The 20,816-nt window shown below is 44.5% G+C and overlaps 1 protein-coding gene across 26 annotated transcripts in view; it reads right to left on the bottom strand.

The window, feature by feature from the left end:
* EPB41L3 (erythrocyte membrane protein band 4.1 like 3) overlaps positions 1 to 20,816 on the bottom strand; it is a 144,959-nt gene that overhangs the window by 87,250 nt on the left and 36,893 nt on the right. For 4 of the 26 annotated variants that reach the window (XM_033069495.2, XM_033069538.2, XM_033069477.2 and 1 more), the window contains exon 1: positions 11,360 to 11,479. The exons of 1 other annotated variant lie outside the window; for it this stretch is intronic. The gene's annotated coding sequence lies outside the window, so the exon portion shown is untranslated. Of the gene's footprint in view, positions 1 to 9,025; positions 9,115 to 10,510; positions 10,641 to 11,359; positions 11,484 to 11,748; positions 11,832 to 20,816 lie in introns of those variants that run through there. 21 more of the 26 variants (XM_033069446.2, XM_033069438.2, XM_033069430.2 and 18 more) reach the window with 13 other exon arrangements.

The raw sequence follows: 20,816 nt of genomic DNA, 5'->3' as shown, positions 1-20,816 counted from the left end.
GCTGCAGGATGGTTTCATAGGGAATGAGGTTGCAACCTTGCTGGAAGTTACTAGTCATTTAAACAAAGTGGGGCACCTTCAGAAAAGGAATGCATTGGTTTTCCATGTTATACTCCTGCTTGAGCTTAACAATTCAACATTAACATTTTAACAGATCTCAATGAGTGTGCAGGATTTATCAGCTACTGTAAGGATATTTTGGTAGGCTACCAGATTCATCGTTCAGGTTTTGTCAAGACTAAAAGCATCACTTCTCAGCAAAGAGATCATGCCAGACAGGTGCAAAAATTCAAAGTCTCAACAGCTATGGCTTGTACCTAACAGCAAGGCAAGAAAGTACAATATTTTAAGTGAAAATGGATACATTTTCAGCTCTCTCTAAACGATAGGTGAAACTTTTCTCTCTCCTTACATTAAACATATAATTTTAAAGATGAATTTTGAAGAGTGCGTGTGACACTCTTAAGCTTCAACTGCGTATGTGTTGAGAGGTTAGGAGAACATGAAAACAGTGTTTCATTGAAACCCGTTTGTCATTTTTAATCATAGGATAACTTTAGAAGAGGTGTGACTGATGAAATTTAAATTTTCACCTGACAAACTGAATTATTCATCTCGGCGGTGCCTACGACAAAAGACCAAGCAGAGCAGTCAGTCAGTCACCAGCCCCAGAGCTACTACAGAACATCCTTGAGAAGCTATGTCTTGCAGCACCACAGGGTGAACTTGTGTCAGGGAGGTTTTGGTTAGATATTAGAAAAAGGTTCACCCAGTGGGTGGCTGGGCACTGGAACAGGCTTACCAGGGAAGTGGTCACAGCACCAAGCCTGACAGAGTTCAAGGAGTGTTTGGACAATGCTCTCAGGCACATGGTGTGATAATTGGGGTGTCCTATGCAGGGCCAGGACTGGACTTGAAGATCTTGAAGGTCCCTTCCAATTCAGCTTATTCAGTTTTCAGGGAATTGCCTTATTCTAAAAGAATGCACTTGTCATCATGCCTCGTCACCCCAGTTCTGGAAGATACCATGCATTTTGCAGAACTGTTATCTTAAGCAATGCTATATATTACTCTTATGTCCCAATTTTTTACCTCTCTAGTATTAATGATCAATAGTTTCCTCACTGCATGTCCTACCAGAGTTGAGAAAGAAACAAAGTTCTAAAAATTTCCACAGTGTTAATAAAATGGGGTTTCCATACATCACAACTTCAGAATAGTAGGTTAAGAGGAGGCTCTCCAAGGTCTTCAAATGAAGACTAAATTCCAGCAGAAAGCAGGATTCCTTGCCTAGAAATATAAAGATGTTGGGCTTAAACATGAGATTAGCCAAAGAGTGAATTCTGCTCAGCCCACATCTCCAGTCAGTTTTTAAGTAGGAAATAATTCCGTTCATTATGTAAACTCTTATTCAGACTCTTGTTAATGTTTGTACTATCCCTTCTGAATTTCTGGACAGTTTCTTTCAGGCTCAGCAGCCAACATTTAATTAAGAAATATTTAACAACTAGTGTTTTTTAAACAACATCACGCTTGCAGAAATAATTGCATATCACATCTACTTTACAAAATCAAAATAGAGCCAGTGGAAACCAGATACAAAACACATGCCTTCAGTTGAGCTAGTTTTGTTTAGAAAATGAACAGACAATCTATTTCCTTGGCTGAAACCTTGATCTGTTTGCCAAATACTGTCCTGCAGAGCTTTTTCTTTTTACAACAACATTCCAGGCACAGAGGACACTATCAAGGAAGCACACTCACAGTTCTGCAGGTTAGGAACAATGATAACCTTGGCATGCCTTAAAAGAAAGGTGGCAAAGAAAAGTACATAATGTGGTATGTAGTTAATGTATCTCTTTTATCCCTTTATAACTGCTCGGAAGCCAGAGAGCAATTAGTATCTTCCTATGCAATTAGAAAGTTTTTAACACGATGTTTTGTTGCTGCATCGTCTAGTGCATGGCAGCAGTTTTTTACTCAGGAAAAAAAAAAAAGCACAGCAAGATTTCTTACAAATCTATGGAAATATCAAACACTTGTATCGATTTCCACAGACTGGTTTAAAGAAGGAGGCATAGCTACACTGACAGTATTCTTCAAAGCAACATCATAGGATCAGAAGGTCACGGGGGCATCTCTTCTCATACCAGCTATTTTGCTTTTAGATAGAAGAAACACTGACTACAGTTAGAAAAAGACACCACAGATGATAGAAAATGCAGTACACAGGGAAACCGGAAAATAAATTGCAATAACCAAACTTCTACTGGGGTGAGGCAAGGTGGTTCAGAACAACAGGGGATGGAGAAAACACAGTGATCATGTCTGCAAAGCAGATAGAAAAAAACAACATTGGAGCTTGAAAGGGAGAGTCCAAAGCCAGGTAAAGAGTTTGCTTAAATACACACATTCCTGTTACAGAAGTTGCTGGTATCCTTCTGGTCAGTGTAACCATTTTGTCCCCATGGGTAACCCCAAAACCATGCAGTTCGCCCTGTACTGACAGCAGACATTTTATGTCCATTCCTGCAGCACAGCAATGGGAAGTTGGTAAAAATTTAAAAAGACAGAACTTTTTTATTCTTCAGCTCTGCATCCTTAATTCAATCACTGTCCCCTAGGGCTGAGAAAAGCACTGGCTTCACTGCTCTGCATTATCATGTGGGCAGAGAAGCTACACAGACAAATATTCCTAGTTTATATATGATGCAAGTGTAAGAAAAACAGTTTCAGGTTCACACTAAGAAGAACAAGTCAAGAAATCAGTCACAGAAGTAGCAGATGAGGATAGAATACTTTCAAACCTTAAGGATGAAATTCTGTGTGGTTGAGCTTCACAAGAACTGTGGTCAACAGGTAATAGATCAGAAACAAAAGCCTTAGCACCAACACTTAGAAGTGTAAGGTCGGCTTTTCAAGTATGTTTAGTTTAGCGTTCAAGTGATTTAGTTCTATCAGCATTTCACCATCACAATAATTGTGTGGCATATTTAGTTTGTGCAAATAAAAGTAGGTACGTTATTTATGCAGACAGAAAGCCTGGCAGAATATATTTAAATATATCGATGAAGGAAGTGGGCGCTGTCTTTCCTCACTATCATGGAAAACTGGTGAGGGCAGAAGCATTGTCTGCTGGCTCTGCTTCTTCAACCCACGCACAAAGGGATTCCAAAGATCAGGATAGTGAGACAAATCAGCTATTCTCTATTTCTTGAGAGTGTCATTAAATAAAAGTGGTATGAGAAGTGGCTGTGGGTGGTGGTTTGTTGTTTTTCCAAAATATCCACTATAGCCCATGAATAGACGATTCTAATCCACAAATACGAGTAGTGGCACTGAGGGCAGGACTGAACACAGAAAGCAAACCAGTGTCAATACTAGATCTAAGCTGGCACAGAGCCTGTCCCCAACCTCTGTTTGCTGCACTTAGCACACTACCCCTGCAAGTAACCAATGAAACCCCGACGGTGTGCTGGCACAGTATTAAAGGATCCTCCTAATTGCTATGCTTCAAATTCCAGCTCTAAGCCTGCTAAGAGAAAGTCTGCAAAACTCTTTAATAAATCATAGAAATCACAGACGAAAATTAGGTCATGTCACCCACGCCTCCTATCTGCACCATGAGTTTGTTACCCATACAGTGCTGTCGAGTGCTCTGTCTCGACAACTCCTAAATGATTCAAGTGCTGAGGTTTTTCCCAATTCCCCAGGCAGGCTGTTACACAGCCCAGCGAACATCACCATCCATAGGTTTTTCACTGGCCAGTCTCATCCTCTCTGTACCAATTTTGCCTCTGTCCCATTTTGTTCTGTTCCTATTTATATCTTCCTCCAACTTCGCCCAAATCTGCTCTTGATGCTACCTCAACCACTATCCGGCAAAAATTGTTGCTCAGGAAACGTTATTCTGCCTCTCCTGTAATACTGCTGTAGTGTGCTGCTATTTTTAGGAGAAAAAAAGGAGGTGGTAAGGGAATGAAAGGCTGCCAGCTCCAGCTGTACAAGAATAATGCTCCAGTACAGTGGAAACTACATTACAGTGTTTCTCTCTAAGCACATATAATTGACCAAAACCTTAGTCTTCTGGAATGATCTAAATGGGAAAGACAGAAGAAATGGAAAAGACAAATTCCAAGGTTAAAAAAAAAACCTCTTGTCATCTAATTTCACCTTTCAATCCCACAGCTGGGCTCCTCCTTCCAGGATTGTTCTTGAGATTTTAAAAGAGCACTTACCAAGTGAGACACATTGCTAACGTAGCCATGTCCTGCCATTATCCTAGAATAGTTTAGGTTGGAAGGGACCTCAAAACTCACCAAGGCACAATATCCCTGCCACGGACAGGAACACCTTTCACTAGACCAGGTTGCTTAAAGCCCCATCCAACCTGGCCTTGAACACTTATGGCCTTTGGCAATGCTTTCAGGCACATGGTGTGAATCTCGGGGTGTTCTGCACAGGTTCAGGAGTTGAACTTTATGATCTTTGATGGGGCCCTGCAGTATATTCAGTGATTCTATGACTTTCAGACTTCTCTAGACAACTTCTCTAAAAAACCCGGCTATTTCACCTTGTCATATCACTACATCATGTAAAAAGTCTCTCCATTTATTTCTGTAAGCCCCCTTTAGCTGAAATGTCCCAATGCAGTCTCCCCAGAGCCCTCTCTGCCCCAGTTTGAACACCAGCTCTTTAGTCTGTCTTCACAGCCAAGGTGCTCCAGCCCTCTGATCACATTCATGGCCTTCCTCTGTATTTGCTCCAACACGTGGAAGCAATATTCCAGATAAGGTCTCACGAGAGCAAATGAGAGAGAACCACATCCCTGGTCACGCTGGCCATGCTGCTTTTGATGGAGCCCAGGATTCTATCGGCTTTCTGGGCTGTGAGCATGCCTTGCTGAGTCACGTTGAGTTTCTCTTCCACAAAACTCCCAAGTATTTCTCCTCAGGGCTGCTCTCAATCCATCTCTCAGCCTGTATTTGAGCTTGGATTTGTCCTGAGCCTTGCACTCGACCTTGTTGAACATCAAAAGGTTCACATGGGCCCACCTCTCATGCCTGTCAAGGTCCCTCTGAATGCCATCCCTTCCTTCCAGCGTGTCAGCCACACCAAACTGCTTGGTGGTGTCAGTAAACTGTGCGATCATTAAAAAATGATCAATGAAGAAACCTGCTTACAAGAAGTCATTGTGCCTTGGGCCAGCCCCTCAAGTGAAAGTGAGACCTGTGTTTTATGCCTGCTTCAAGACAAAGTGACATGCTGACCTCCAAAAAGGCAGCTGCACATCAGTCCCTGGGTAATGTCTGTGCCAGATGCTCCACACAAAAGGCTTTGTGCAGTCAGTACCTGCACTATCAAGACTATTTGGACAAAGTAAAAGACCCTGCTTTCCAGAGCACACATTTTTATATATCACCCACTGTCTTTACCTTTATCAAACCTCGTATTTACCGATGTTCAAGGTTAGGAACTGCTACCAGGAACAAAGTAGAGGTTTCTTGCTACAAATAATTCTCACAGGCAAGCAGTGATGCTTCTCTTTGTATATATGCATGTGTCCATGCATGGACTTCAGTGCATCTGTGGGACACCTTCAGCAATCACACCATGCTGGGAGCAGAGGGGCTAAGCTCTGTCTGCCCCAACAGTTGCTCTGCAGCAGCAGCAATTTAATTGAAGGAAAACAGCAATAAATACAGAGCACCTGGTGAAGTAATAATTTCCAGGGTCCTTAGAAAGATTACAGCTTCCTGACCTAAGCTATGATTTGGCTGGGTCAGATTTTGATACCTCCATCTAAACCAAACTGAGCCTTGCTTCACAGCCAGGCTTACCGATTTCCGTGGGAAGACTGGCAGATTAAGATACTCCCTGACATGAGTCAGGGTGCAAGAACAGGTCTCTCAGTTAGTATAAACATATGTTTCCTAGGTCTGGAAGACATGGGGTTTTGTTTTTTTGGGTTTTTTTTGCTTTTTTATTCTTCTTCTTCTGTTCTTCACAGCCTGTTTATATTTGCTGGCTTATTAAACAAGATTTTATGTGCAGCCAGTACATCCTAGGAAACTGGAGGTGTTACACATAACTGCCCTCAGATTCATAAGGACTAAACAAAGTAAGCTCCACCAAAAGGGAGTCCTCCTGCTCCATTGCTACCAGCAGTGTCCAGTTCCCTGGTTGGCATGAGCAGTGTCACCTCCTGCCACCAGGGAAAGGGCTGCCAGTTCACACCAGCACGTGGTTGTCCCTCAGGATTTACTCACCTCCTCCAGGGAGGTGGAGAGTGACTGAGCCACTGCAAGGGATGAAGCTCTGAAGATGAAGAATACGAAGGAATAATCCCAAATGAGGAGAAGGAGAAGCAGGGCAGGTACTTGGCCACTTTCTTGGGTGATGGGAAGAATGGAGAGTGCCAGAGGATCAGGTGCCAGCAAGGATTCCACCAAGGAGCCCAAAGACAGGGGGACCCAGCCAGTGACTGCAGCCAGGGAAAGGGGGCACGCACAGGAGTGATAGGCAAGAGCATATGAAAACCACAGGCATAAGTGTGCAGTTTGCTGACATCTGCCAGGTGTTTTCCCTCCCATGAACATCCCACTGTTCATCAACAGGGCTCCAAACAAAAGCCTACCATGGTCAGCTGTTGCCATCTCAAATTATTCTCTCACTTGCTACCTGCAGCCCATCTGGGAGCAAAATCCAACCCCTGTTTTGGAAAAAAGGCTGCAGTAAAAGCCAGGCAATGAGCACATGCTACACCTTGGCAGTCCTAGTTTTAACATAGCTCAAAACTAGAATCATCAACCATTCTCTATTCCACGCAGGAGCTTTCTTCTCCCAAGTCTCACCTAATAGAGCAATGCTGTGGCTCCTTCCTCCTGTCCCATTTGCCAATAAACATCTGTTTCTTACAAATATATACACAAGAGCAGGTATCCAAAATTGTATCCAGTTTTTTTTTCTTCACATTCGCTTCCCCTTCCTGAAAATACTTTTTTATATTCACATATGCTTTCCATTTATTCTAGTCCTTTATCCCCTACACATGCTCTGAGTCCCCAGTTTCCACATTCTTCTTTAACCCTCTAAACTGAAAGACTTTCTCAGTGGGATCAAACATCTGGTGGGTGATCCTCATGCAGATTTCAGTACTTCTTTTGTTTCTCAGCTTGCCAATAGATCAGTTTTGATAGACAGTGAAGCCACTGAAAAGGATTCTCTGTCTGTGGCACACAAAGTATTTTCAAGATCTATAAAGGAGAAGGTAGAAATTGAAGAGGTCTATGTAGAAAAGCATTCCCCCCCCCTTTTTTTTTCTGGTCTGTGTACTTTTTAAACTTTCATTTATATAATACTCTTTCATGTACTGCATCCCATAGGATGCAAATAGATTCATGATTTAATCGATTGTAATTTCCTTTTTGCTTTTATCCACTTTATATAAGAACAGCCAGCTCTGCTGATACAAAGTAAAACTTAAAGATTTAATTTTCCTCCAGAGACAGGAGGTCTAACAATTACTCAAATTGCATTATATCAGTTACTCAGGAAAGGTGCAGGGGATACTGATTTTGCTGTCTATACAGCACACTGTCTCAGATTAACTCAGTTGTCCCAAATACTGACCCACTTCTACTTTTCCAGAGGTCCTCAGTCCTCAGCAATCCTCCCGAGCTTCCTCTGCACTGATGGTGATGGTGACAGCAATTGAAAGTGGCAGGGGAGGGAGCAAAGGGCCTGTAGGTTTTCTCTTACCGAAGCCAAGAAAAGTGCTTATGCTCCTCTTCTCCACCACCTAGGCTGTTCCCTTTAAGAAATGGAGATCCTCCCAAAGAAAACAAGCCTTTCTCTTTGGGTGTTTCAAGTCAGCTATTGAGAGAGGCAGTGCTATGTGTCCATATACTCATTTAGAATTGGACCATTCCCCAGTCATTATAAATGGCTAACACTGAAGACTGAAAATTTAGAGAAGCACGCTATAAAAGCTAGCTAATTTATCATTCTTCCAGTGGTTCATCTCTTCTAAAGACTTCATGTATGCTACTGACTCAAACTGCTTAGTGATGCTTATTTAAGTCTAGTTCTGGGTAACACTGATACTCTACAACTTTTGTATACCAAATAAAAACAATCAATCATCCAGAATAAACACTTTTTCAGTCAAATTTTCAGATTAGTTGACAGCAATCATATTTTTCTGTTATAGGCATGCATTTATACTCACTTGATTAGAGAGAAATTTTGTTTGAACAAAACACTTTGAACATTCAAACACTGCAGTCATAACATATTTCCTGTAAAAATGTGATAAATAAGATGCTAAACCACCAAATCCTAGGGCCGTGCTATACACATTGAGAAAATGCAATCCTGCAGACTCACAACAGCCCTCCCTGCAGAGACTGACCCTTCATTTTCAAAGCCCAACTTATATTAAACATGCACTTGACACACACAGATTCTCAGCCAAGGACGTATTTTGATGTGACAAAGCCACATAGTTTCACACTTTTGTGATGAAAATGCTGTAGCTCAAGAAATAAAGCTGATGCTTCATCTCATGAGAGACAAGAAGTCTTTTATAACCACTTATAAATGGTTTGATGTTTTCCCTCAGACAACAAGCAGTCATTTACTGGTACATGAGATTTCCATGAAACAAGTCTGAATGTCACCCACCGTGAATAACACATTTAACACATTTCAGGAACTTTCTGTTAACTCAAGATCATGCCTGAAATACAAAGAAGTGACATTTTACATATTTTAAGAAAACAACCATACATAATCCCCATGGAACTCACAAACATGCATCAAACAACAAATATAACAAACATAGGTGCGACCACGTTGCTGTGGGACAAATCTACTATCACCTACCCTTTTCCCGGATTTCAAAGAAAAATCTCTGAGTAACAATTCTTTCTCATCAAAAACTAAATATTCAGTAGGTTTCCACTACAGACAAGAACAGATTTTACCCTGATTAAACGAAAAATTACATAAGTTGCAGCTTCACCTTCACTTGCTCCTTCTCGGAAGAGAGAAGAAAACCCCAACCCAAACCAGCCCTCTCCAGTTTTGGTGCAGCTCTCCAGCAGTCAGACACAGCCCTGCCCAGCGAGGAGCCGCCAAGGCTGAGGCGCAGGAGGAGGATGGGGATGGGTGCCACACCCTGCGCCCCCCGCTCCCCTCTGCTCCTCCCCAAGGCTAAACCTGCCCACCGCAGCATGGGGCTCCCATGGGATGCGCTCCTGATGCGCATCCGACCGGCTCCTCGTCCTATGGGGAAGCCTTTGGGGAGAAAAGGCCATCAGCTGCACCACTCACAGAGGGATGCGACTGCAGGCAATTAGTGAGGGGAGAGGCCGGGGCTGTACTGCTCTGATTAAACAGAACCAGTTGTGTTTTTGATGTTTCCCGATGTGTTTCGTGTTCTCTGCTGCAGGTCTGCAGCATGCCAGCAGCTCGAGGAGCCTTCCTGCTCATGCAGTGCCATAAGGAATAAACTTCCAGCAGCTCTTACCCCAATGCAGTGCTCTCAGGCTCTCCTCTCCTCCCCTGATTGCCATGCAGCTCTCATCCTCACGCTAGAGCTAAAACTTTCCAACCCAAGGAGACCAGCATAGCAGTATTTGCCTATACTCTATTATGCATGTACACACTCAGAGGTGCAGCAAGACCAGTGAATTTAACAACATCAGTGATGCAGCATGATGATCTTGACCTTTTAATACTCTATGAAAGGACTCTTCTCAATAGATTTAGAGAAAAAGCATACATACAGTCACATCTGACTGACCTTTACTGGTCCAAGCCTTAAGTAGTTTGCTTATATTCTTATTTTTTATGGGATTTAATTATACTTTCTTTATACAAACCTTTCAGCTTTGTATGGATAGAGACAATTGCTGACAACATTAAAAGTGAAACAAAAAGGTATCACTCAGCTCACCAGGCTGCAAAAGAACAGATGTGCATGGGACACACCTAACCCAGTTTTTTTCGTTCTTTTGGCAAGCAGCCCTCTGACTTGAAATCATTTTGACAGAAAAGACCTCTAACATTGTAAGTAGTTTCCCTTCAACTTCGAAGCAACGTGCATGTTCAGTGGAGGAAATACTTTCCACGTCTGCCTCAAACAGGGGCACACGCCGAGAGCCGTGGTGAGAGTAAGAGCCGCCTTGACCCAGCGCTTTCCTCCTCCAGCACAGCCCCAGGAGAAATTAAATCAAGACAGCGCAAGGCCAGACGGGGATGCTTTGCTATTGCGATCTCCATAGGAGTACGAGTTTTAAAGCCTCTCGCTATATGTGCTGAAGTTTGGCCTTTGAATGAAAAATGGGACAACCGAAAGAGACAAAATCCTATTCCACCCGCCCGCCCCGGTCCCTCTGTGGCAGCGCAAGGGCGCGGGGCCGCACCCAGGATGCGGACAGACGGACCCGCTCAGCCCGCACGCTGGTCGCACGCGCGGCTTCTCTATTCCCCTTTCCCCACAGACCTGGCCGGGACCGACACTTCCACGCCGCGCTCCGCGGGGCCAGGAGTAGGGACGGGGGAGAGCGAGGGGTTCCAGCGTCCGGGCCGCGCTGCCGAGCACCTGGGAGGCGGCGGCGGGTCAGGCAGGCAGGGACGCGCGGTCCCGCAGCGCGGGGCGGAGCGGAGCGGGGCAGCCCGGCCCGGCGGGGCCCCTCGCTGCCGGCCAGGAGGGGGCCGGCGCGGTGCTGCCACTGCAGCGGTCCGGGGCTGCGATGTGCTCCGTGCAAACCACACCCACCGCATTGCAGAAGCCACGGCCCGGGGCGGGGGGGGTAGGGGGTAACCCCCCCACGGCGAGTAGCGCAGCCCCGGCCGGGCCCCCGCACCGCCCCAGGTGTGTTGTGTCCCCCAGGTGAGCGGGGCACTGGGGGACGCACGGCCCTAGGGGGGTTTGGGGTGCGCCCCACCACGCCACACGCCTCCCCCGCCCCCCTCCGCCGTGCCTCTGCCGCCTACAGAAGTTTCCCACAGAAATGCGTATCGTCCTAAAAAAATTTAAAATTGCACTCGCCCCCCAGCCTCCGCGCCCCGGCGGGAGCAGCCGAGCCCGTGTGTGTCCCCGCAGAGCCCCCGCGCCCTCCCCGCTCTGCGGGGCGCACCGCTCGCTGCCTGCCCCGGCTCCCCCGGGCAGCCTGGCCGCACGCACACGCCGCCCCCCAGCTTAAAAATGGCTCCTAAGAATGATGTAAGTATATATAGACACATATGTATTTATATATGTCTATATATACACACGCACACATAGATATATAAACACGTATACATCATGAAAAGGGGGAGATGCAATCTGCCCGCGCCCCCCCGGGCATACCCTGAGCCCCCGGCTGCGGAGGGCAGCGCAGGCAGCGGGGCGGAGAAGCGCGGAGGTTCCTCGGGAGCGGCGGTGGCGAGCGCGGGGCTGCTCCCGGCGGCCACGCGTCAGCAGCGGCGGCAGCGCAGCCCGGCTCTGCCCAGAGCGAGCCTCCGCCGCTCCCCAGCAAATCAGGGCCGCCGAGGCTCCTCCGGAGAGAGGGAGGGAAAAAGGAAAGGGGAAAAAAAAAAAATAGGACTGTACGCCGCCGGGGAGAGCGGCAAAAGCTGGATGGCAGCAGGTTTGGGAAGGCAGCCTTCCCGCCTGCCCTCCTCCCTTGGCCACGAGCGCTGCTCCCCGGGCACGGCATGGAGCCCCCCGCCACCTCCGCCCAGCACAGCGATCCCCACCTGGGTCCGAAGGGATCCGGCCGGTTTTTGGCTCAGCTAAATGAATCCATCTATTTAGGGAGTTGAGTTTAGCTGCTGCAGTTGCAGGCAAACCCCCGCGATGGAGAAGTTCCCTGTCAACTTAAAAGCAGCAAGCTGTGAGCTGGCAAGGTCTGGCTTTGAATTACTCGTGGGGGTTTTAATGGAGGGGGGAGGTGTGTTACCGGCCTTTTCAATTTTAATTTTCAGGGACAAACTACACGTTCTTAAAATATGAACCATATTTCCCTCAACAGGATTGCCAAATTGGAAAAATAAATTTTAAAAATATAGGTCCTGTTGCACATCAGCTTCTGGTCCAAAAGGGATAATGTAAAACTGAAGATGACTTTGAAGTTTGTACTCCAGTACAGACCACAACATGCCACATGTCAGAAAGCATCAGAAATGTGTAGTCCATACAAAAGCATTTTGGGAGGGGATTAATTCTACTTGCACCATTCCAATATGTTAAATGCATAGCTCCTCTTAGAGCAAAAAACTGACTTCTCTCCTCTACACACATAGTAGTAGCTGTTGGGTTTGAGGCTCTGCTGCATCACCGTGCTCAGAAGCACTGCTCATTTGCTTCTCTGGGAGACCAGAAGCAGCTGAACTTGCTCTTTACAAGAGGAGGAATTGGCCACAGGAAGGGCAGTGATGGCTTGGCTGTAGAAGAGCAACAGATCGACACAGTCTGACGCTGCACCTTCAATCCTGATACAGCAAAGTGGATAAGTGAGGAGGCTTATTCTCTCTTTAGATAGGGCACTTTGAGAGCTCCCAAAACTTATGAGATCCAAATTATACTCAGGGCTCTGACATGAATCAAGGGGGGAGGGTGGGGCAAGGAACAGCACTTTTAATTAGCAGTGTCTCTGGGGGATTTAAGAAGAGGAGGTTTTGACAGGAGGCAGAAGCATACCATTTCTCAAACCTGCAAAACTGTGCAGTTCTGTATTTCACTGTATTTATGGAATCATAGCCAGACACACCCCGCCCTCTTCACCTGCTATGCAAGAGTGCTGTTGAGCAGACCTGGCACACCGAAATGTGCCTGAGAAGGAAAGAGAGTTCAAAAGGAAAATGCATGCCATCAACTAAGAGAGGGCATACCTTTGGTCACGCAGTTGAAATAACAAGTCTTGTATATTCTTTTCCACCAGGAGCACTGGAAGCCATCACAGAGCACAAGGGAATGGACTTGACAGCTAAGACGCACATTAGAGTTAACAAGGTTTGATTTGAAAAAAAACAAAACAAGAGGAAAGTAAGAAAAGGACTGAGTTCCTCTGAGTCAAATTGAGTCTCAAAAGCAAGCTAGTAGACTTGAGAAATATTTGTGAATAAAACAGTAAGAATTCACCAGCTCAACCTTTGGCAGCTCTTGTCCTGCCCATTACAGAGGAAGATGTTGACATCGCTTTCAAGCAGACACATCACAGGAGTATTAGTGCTCCCCAGCCACCCATGCTATCCCTGAGCAGTACTGCAGGCAGATTTGCCCCACAGTTACACTATTCTCTGTGATCCCTTTTGTGGATATTCTGCATACATAATGCCATCTTTCATCTGAGGCTCTACAAGGCTTCCAGCACATTGATTTAACCTCAAAGCATCAAGTGGTATTAACAGGCTGCTCCTACATACAAGAAAACTTCACAACACATTAAAGGCAACTGGTACCTCTGGGCTACCAATATGGGCCTAAGTTTCAGAGCTCTCAACACCCACGGTATTTTTTTTTTCATTTTCAAATGTTAATTTTTATTTCCAGTGTGAGTTTGTTGTTCAACTTGCCATGACTTTTGTCAGAAGGAAGCTCCAAGAAAGTTTATGTTTCCATGAATCAGCAGTTTTTAAATGTTTTTAAATGTTTTATAAGTAACTTACAGCAGGCCTGAATCCATACTCTTCTTACAGATGTGGGAAATGTGAACAATCCCCCTGCACTTCACTGGAATTAATGCAGTGTCCATTTACACAAAAGGAAGATACCGGATGACAAGTCCAGGTAGCACAAGAGACTGATCTCCTGCCTTCCTATGGGACAATAATTTTATTTTTGCTATTTTCTTTTCTTTCTGGAGGTGGTGCTTTGGACTTAGATGTCAGGAGAAAATGGTGCGATTTGAGTTCTATCCATCTCAACTCCCAACACATCAGGCTTGGAGCAGCCCAAGGCAGTCCCTTCTCATCTTCACATAAGGCCCTGCTGGCAACAAGTCACACAGCCCCTGCTGCCTGCCATGGAGGAGTTTTTAACTCCTACATTTTGCTTATTTAAAAACAGCACCAGTTTGGGCAGGATGCAGGATACCACACACGGGCAGTCACTATGGTCGCACAGCCTTTGAACCCCCCGCACCCTGCTGTTCTAGTCATGAGCTCCGAGTGCCACTACCCACACACCATCTCCTCTCCACTTCAGTGACTGCAGAACACCTCTCCCATCCTGCTCCTGCTACACCATCCCCTTTCCACTTCTCATATCCAGTTTGGCCCATTCTCCCCCTCTCTCCATCAACACCATACGTCTTGGCCAGGGATTTCCCAACCATCTATTCCTCCTCAGACCTTACAAGAGGTATCTCTTCATCTTCCCTCCAAAGCAGTTTCCTTCCCCCTGTACCATATACCTTCCCTGTATTTTCTCCATTTTCTGTATTGAGATGGCAGGACCCAGCTGTATGAGCAGGAGTCAGAGTCACTCAGGAGAATGGCACATGGCTGGGAAAGGCAGTAAAATGGGTGGAAAGTTCTGCCTTCCATTCTCTTTTCTATCCATCCACCCCTTTTGCTGTTTCAGTTTATCCCCTTTGGTGAACACTAACAACTTGTTTTGAAGGGAAACCCTTCAAAGGAAGGAAGAAAAAGCCAGGGAAGAATAACAGCAAACACAGCCTCTGACACGAAGCAGGTAAATTAGAGGTGGGGAAGGAAAAGGTGCCAGCACACACAGACACACACACACACCACACACCCCTTCCCCATAGGGTTCCACTCAGAGGAAAACAATTGTAAGGAAAACAGGCCTGTGCAAAGCATTTGGCTACTACAATGACTTTTTTTATAGGAGAGAGGAATGGGGAGACACATGGTCTCTGCCAGGACAAGATGAATAGGCAACCCTGGAAGAACAGGGACAAGGATTATTGCCCAGCTCTGGGAACTGATGCCTAAAACATTCTTGTGATTCCCTAATTGATTGGACATGGCATTCAAAATAGCACATAACAGAAAAGCAAGACACAAAAATGCTATCAAACTCAGCAAAAAGCCGTCTCAAGTCTAGCCAACGATGAATTAGCTGGGCACAGCACTTTGAAAAATGGCAAGTACTATAAAAGTACCAGCATTAATACAGCATTATTAAGAAGATACTTCTTAGCAGACAGGAGCTTGGCACTATCTGTCTAGACGGGCAGATGGGTTTGGAGTCAAACTGATTTTTTTCTTTTTTTTTTTATTATTACCGTATCCACTTCCATTTATTAAAAGCAAACCATTCTGTCCATGACTCATGCAGCTTAACTTTCTGCATGGCAATGAAACAAAATTCTCATAATTAAGAATGATCACTGTGAACAGATGAAGGTAAGATTTAGAAATCAAACCAAATCTTCTATTCCTGTCGTCACTCAATACAAACATAATGCCCACTAATTGGCCAATATTACCATTGTTTTCAAATATGTCAGTAGTAAACCTTTAGATGAGCTGTCCTTAAGCAGAACTCAGTGACACAGCAGGCTGGATTCATTCTTGACACTGGTTTACTGACCTCAGTGAAGAGATTTATTTGGTGTGTTGTCTATAACTCTCACTCTGCCAGTCACTGCCAAGTCCACCCCATTTTAAGACTACTGAAGGGACAACAAGTAAATTTGGCCCTGGTGCTTTGCAACTGAAATCCTGCCTACAGAAGATTTACAGCAATTAATTCAGCACTGCCCTTTGACACTTTCATATCTGTGGGTACTTTCTGACTGAGAACATTAACTGGATTATCAAGGATTACCTCCTGCTGCAATCCTCCAGCCCCCTTTTTGAACCAAAGATAGCCACATTTTATGGGTACGTGATGCTTTGGAATGTACCTGAGGCTGTGACCAAAACATACAAGAGTTAGCTTTCTGAGAAAATAATAAACTGAAGCTTTTAATCACAGTTAAGATTTTAATTTTTGATTTATTTTGTTTATTCATAGTCATTAATAAGGCTTAACTGTAGTCTGATTTAATATACACTGACTACAGGAAACCTACAATGCAATATGCAGTCAGTACAAATTTATTTTCATTTCAATAGGGTTCCTGAACAGCCCAACAATAAGGGAGACAAGGACAGCTCTTATTTTCCATTAGCAGCTCTAGGACCACCAGCTTCCCAGATGGCAACCATCTCTATGGAGGTCAACACAGACTATTTTCCTTCACTGGGTTGCTTCCTTTATTCTTTTCCATACCATTAAACCCAGGGTTGCATTTTAATTATACAACTATCTTTTCGCGTTTCTGTGTCTTTTCATCTAATTCAGAGAATGTTTTAAGCTGAAGTTTACCTTAAGCATAAGCTAGAGTCTCACTGAGTCAAAGAGGAATCAATAATCATATTTATGGACTACTATCAGAAATAGAAATGCCATCTTGAATCATAACTTCCCCCTACAAATCCCATTTAAGATGCCTCTTCCTCATGACACCTATAATAAAACAACTTCAGTGGCCAGGTTAATGGGCATAGCCCCCAACTGCTTTCATATCATTTGTCTTCGTTAGCTGCAAGATTTACCAGGGAGGGAAGGCACTTTAATGAGTGTTTGCATAGCACCCAACACAGTTCAAGTCTGATCTTAATGAAGGTTAATAGCAATAAGGGAGGCAGTAGCAGGTTCTTGTTTAAAGTACAATGAATGCTTATGTTTATTATCATACTAAAATGCTGTTGGGAAAAGATATGAAGGCCTGCTCAAAATGGAACACCTTTATCCTTTATCTGTGTTTTCTTATATGCTCAGATGTCCCAGGTTGCTTTCTTCAATGGTTGAAAGACTACTTTAGGCTCAAGGATTCCTTGCAATTAAAACATTTCTGACCTGGCATGTCTAAACAAGAACTTTAGGTTTGCTGACTATCTTTCCTGTCAAGCTATCCCTCTCTGTTTTTATTCTCTCAGAGTGACACGAGAATAGAAAAACCCAGACTGGACAACAAAAAGAAAATTCACAGAAAGGGGAAGGGCTGGTGTTTTTATTTATCAAATATACTTCTTGAAGAAAACATCAACAAAGCAAAACCCCAATTCATGCTCTGTAATTTCTCTGTCTCTTGTCAGAAAAATGCACAGTTGTTCCCAGTATACTGCCTCTTCTTGCTCTTACATCTTTCCTTGCACAAAACTTGAAGTGGCTCCTCTTCACAAAACAAGGACCTGGGGCTGTGCCCGGTGGCTCCAGGCCCACCAAGCCAGATGTCACCCTTGCTCCTCACAGCCTGTCTCTGGCTCAGTTTGCCACATTCTCCCAGTTAGACATCTGCACTACCAACAGGAGAAACATCTCCATCAGTCCCACATTTTCCCAGCTGCTCCTTCCCACCATCCTGCTCTTTCCCCTTTCTGTTAGCCACTACAATATCTATCTAGGCCGTGGGAAGAAGCAGGCAAACCCTTTCAAATTAGAACTGAAAATGGAGGAGTAACAATAAATCTGATAAATTCCTCACAAAGATTCCCTGTGAGATCTCATCAATACAAGACTGAGGAGTGGGTGGTGTGGTGTGACATGAGCAGTGAGAATGACAGCAATATCACACCACTGCCTCTGTCAGGGGCTATGCCAGCTTGTGCTGGCATCAGATGATGATGTTGGGCATCAGCCTTGATTTATGTGAGCAACTGGTCAAAATTATACCTCTGTCCTCCAGCCCCCACCTGAGTGGGGTTCATGGGGACCAGCCCACCTCCAGCAAACAGCCTCCGGACACAGCCAGCAGCTCCTCCACCTGACATTTATAGCTGCTCAGATGCTTTCAAAATGCATTAAAACATGATCTGATTCAGATTACAGTTTAAGTCTCACATTCAATTCATGGGAAACTGCCAGTAAAAACGAAGGTAGTGAAGAGACATTCATCTCTTCCTTCTGCTTCAACAGCTTACTCCCTCTGCAACTCGCTTTCACTATCAGTACTCACAGGGAAAAATCAGGGGTTACTTACTGATCCAGGTTTTCTATGTTTTTTCCTCAGCAAATATAGTGGCATACCTCAAAGTTAGATGCCTTGTATATTGTATACCAGGATAGAAAGTAGCAGAGGGTCGCACTCCACTGTTTTCTTTCTAACTGAAATGCAGCCAGTTGCTAACTGGACACAGACCTGCAAAACAGCCCTGTGAGGTCTGCCTTGGAATCTCTGAAGGGTAAATCCTCTTAATAGCATGAAAATGACACTGGTACAGTTGGCGGGTGGGGAAAGGCAACACCAAAACAAACCATCATCTTCAACTCACGGCTTTAAACTAAACAAATTTGCACTCACCCAAATGACCAATGGTATGTGTCTGTCCCCTAGGCACTGAAAAATAGTTGGAAAGGCATCTCAGCCTCTCACCTTATGAAAAGCTTTTTACACTTTCCAAATAACGAGTATCATGAACAGCCTCTCACAGTGCAAATGTTTAATTTATTACACATCCCTTGAAACAATAATTTTAGGACTGGGTTTACTTGGTCACCACCAGGCGCTGCTCCCACTCAGCCTGTATGCAAACATCTGTCCAGCTGCTTCCACAGAAACACATGCACTGCCCAAAGTTGCCAAGCAACATCCTCAATGCCTTAAGCATCAGGCCAGCTTGCCTGCTTAAAAAAAGTTACTCGGAAAAATGGGCTGATAGGAATGCACAAACTTACATAAGGCTGCTGCATTTAGAAGAAAAGATGCTCTGCTGCTTTCCCTGAAAATTTTTGGGTGTACAATTTGCTCTTGGTAGAAAAGTAAATGTAGTAATTCTTCCCATCATCTTAAAAAAAAAAGAAAGAAAAAAAAAAAGGCAACAACTTGTGTGCGGAAGTTTCTAGGGTTTCTAAACTAAAATCTGAACAAATCTTCAGGCTGAAAAATCTATTTGCTGGGCAAAACCACACTAAGCACACACTGCCTTTCCATTCCTTACCCAAATCCAGGAATAAGCAAGCAAGCCTTCAATGTACCTGAGGGCTGACACAGCCCCACTGGTGACAGTTAAAGTCAAACTCATGTCAGTGGTTTCAAAATACATAATTAAAATAATGTATTTACAAACAACCTGTGAACCAAAAAGAACTAGGCTACAGTCTCCTCCACATTTGAACTCATTTTGCTCAAACTTTAGTCAAATTATTTCCAAGGCCCTCTTTAACACACCAGAGTCGCCAAGAGGCTGCACTTTTCAGGGTTTTAATGTAGCTCCTCTCTCAAAACAAGGTCACAAACAGAAGAAGAGGCACTGGAATCTCCGTTTCAAGATAAAATCATGTCAGTAGTGTCAGCACTTAAAAACAGGACTGGTCCTCAGTTTCCCAACTTGTCTGCTCGACTCTTATGAGACCATGGTGATGGATTGCATCACTCTGCACTTTGGTATCTTGACCCATGTGCTTCAGACAAATTTGCAATTGCCATTGCACCTGTTAACATGCACCATGAGCAGTCCTTTCTCAACCAAAGTAACCTGACCTTGCTGATGCTTGAGGTGCCAGACAAGGGCAATAAGACTGGAAGAGGAGCATTTTCAGTTGAAGATATTGTTTTCTCCTGACAAGACACGCAGTGTAAGACAATAAAACCTAAAAATATTTTCTCAAAGGAAAGACACAGTGACATTGATGCAAAGCATTACATTTACACAATATACAGTGTGCAGTTGTTGCCTTTTCAATTGCAAGAAAATTCTATAATTCAATTAGTTTGGAATAAAATGTCCTAAACCCCTCAAATTCTGACCTTTTATTAAGTCCATTCCTGGAGGTTTGGGCCATTTTACTGCAGTTGTACAACAGCTAATCTATAGTCTAAGCATTATTTTTGGCAGAAAAAAGAAGTTACAAAGAAACTCAAGCAAACTAGATAAATGAACTCATAAAACAGCCCTCAGAGGATTCAGATGACTTCAATGAGTTGCTTTGCTATCTTCCTTTCACATTCTGGGGAGAAAAATTGGAAAGATGAAAATGAAGTATGGGAAAGGTTGGATTCCTAAGGTTTTATTACTGCTCCTAGTCCTCTACAGTCCATCGTTACCCCACCAGCCTGAGTGTCCCTCTGGATCTTTCTGCCAGGCAGGAAGGAGCATATGCCTGGGCTGTGTGCATGCTGACAGGCAGCCCTGCTCTTGCTGATCGTCTGTCACAACACACGCTGCCATTAACAGACAGGACACCTGCCTACCAGGGCCACACAGGGCCCAGCTCACGCCAAAACAAAACGTGTCCCTTAGAGAGAGAGGCAAGCTTTGCTCCTCCAGACCTTCCATCCTAGACCACCATGGCTCCACCACCACCACTCATCTTTATTTGTCAAACCACTACACAGGGTGGGTCTGAATGCTTGGCACCAAAGATGCTGTGGCAGTGTCTTGTGGTGCAGAGCCTCCGTGTCTCTCCCTGCGCCAGGCACCCTCTGCTTTGCATTAAGCAGTACAAAGTCTTGCTTTATTTTCCTTTGTGGGGGACTCTGCCATGCTTTGAAGGAACCTGAAAGTGATTATACAGACGAATGATGAAACATGAGCTCTTGTTCTCATGTTCCACTCAAGCAAAAAGGCAGGCGATAGAGCTACTTATTCTTGGAGAACTGAGCCTTGAGTATCCACCACGACTGTGGTGACGAATTTCTTGGGGTGCAAGAGTGCCAAACTGCTTCAGAGAGCAAGATAATTTTTGTGTAGTACTCTGAAATTATCTTCAAAAAGAAAGTGCTCTCATGTCATCAGTAAATTCCTCATTGGTAGGTTTTTGGTTTGTTTTCCTTTCCCCTATTTTAATGAGTAGCAAATAATAATGATAA

The sequence above is a fragment of the Catharus ustulatus genome, chromosome 1, assembly GCF_009819885.2.
Source record: "Catharus ustulatus isolate bCatUst1 chromosome 1, bCatUst1.pri.v2, whole genome shotgun sequence".
NCBI lineage: Eukaryota > Metazoa > Chordata > Aves > Passeriformes > Turdidae > Catharus > Catharus ustulatus.
The sequence above is the reverse complement of the archived record's forward strand: the minus strand, read 5'-3'. Positions and strand labels throughout refer to the sequence as shown.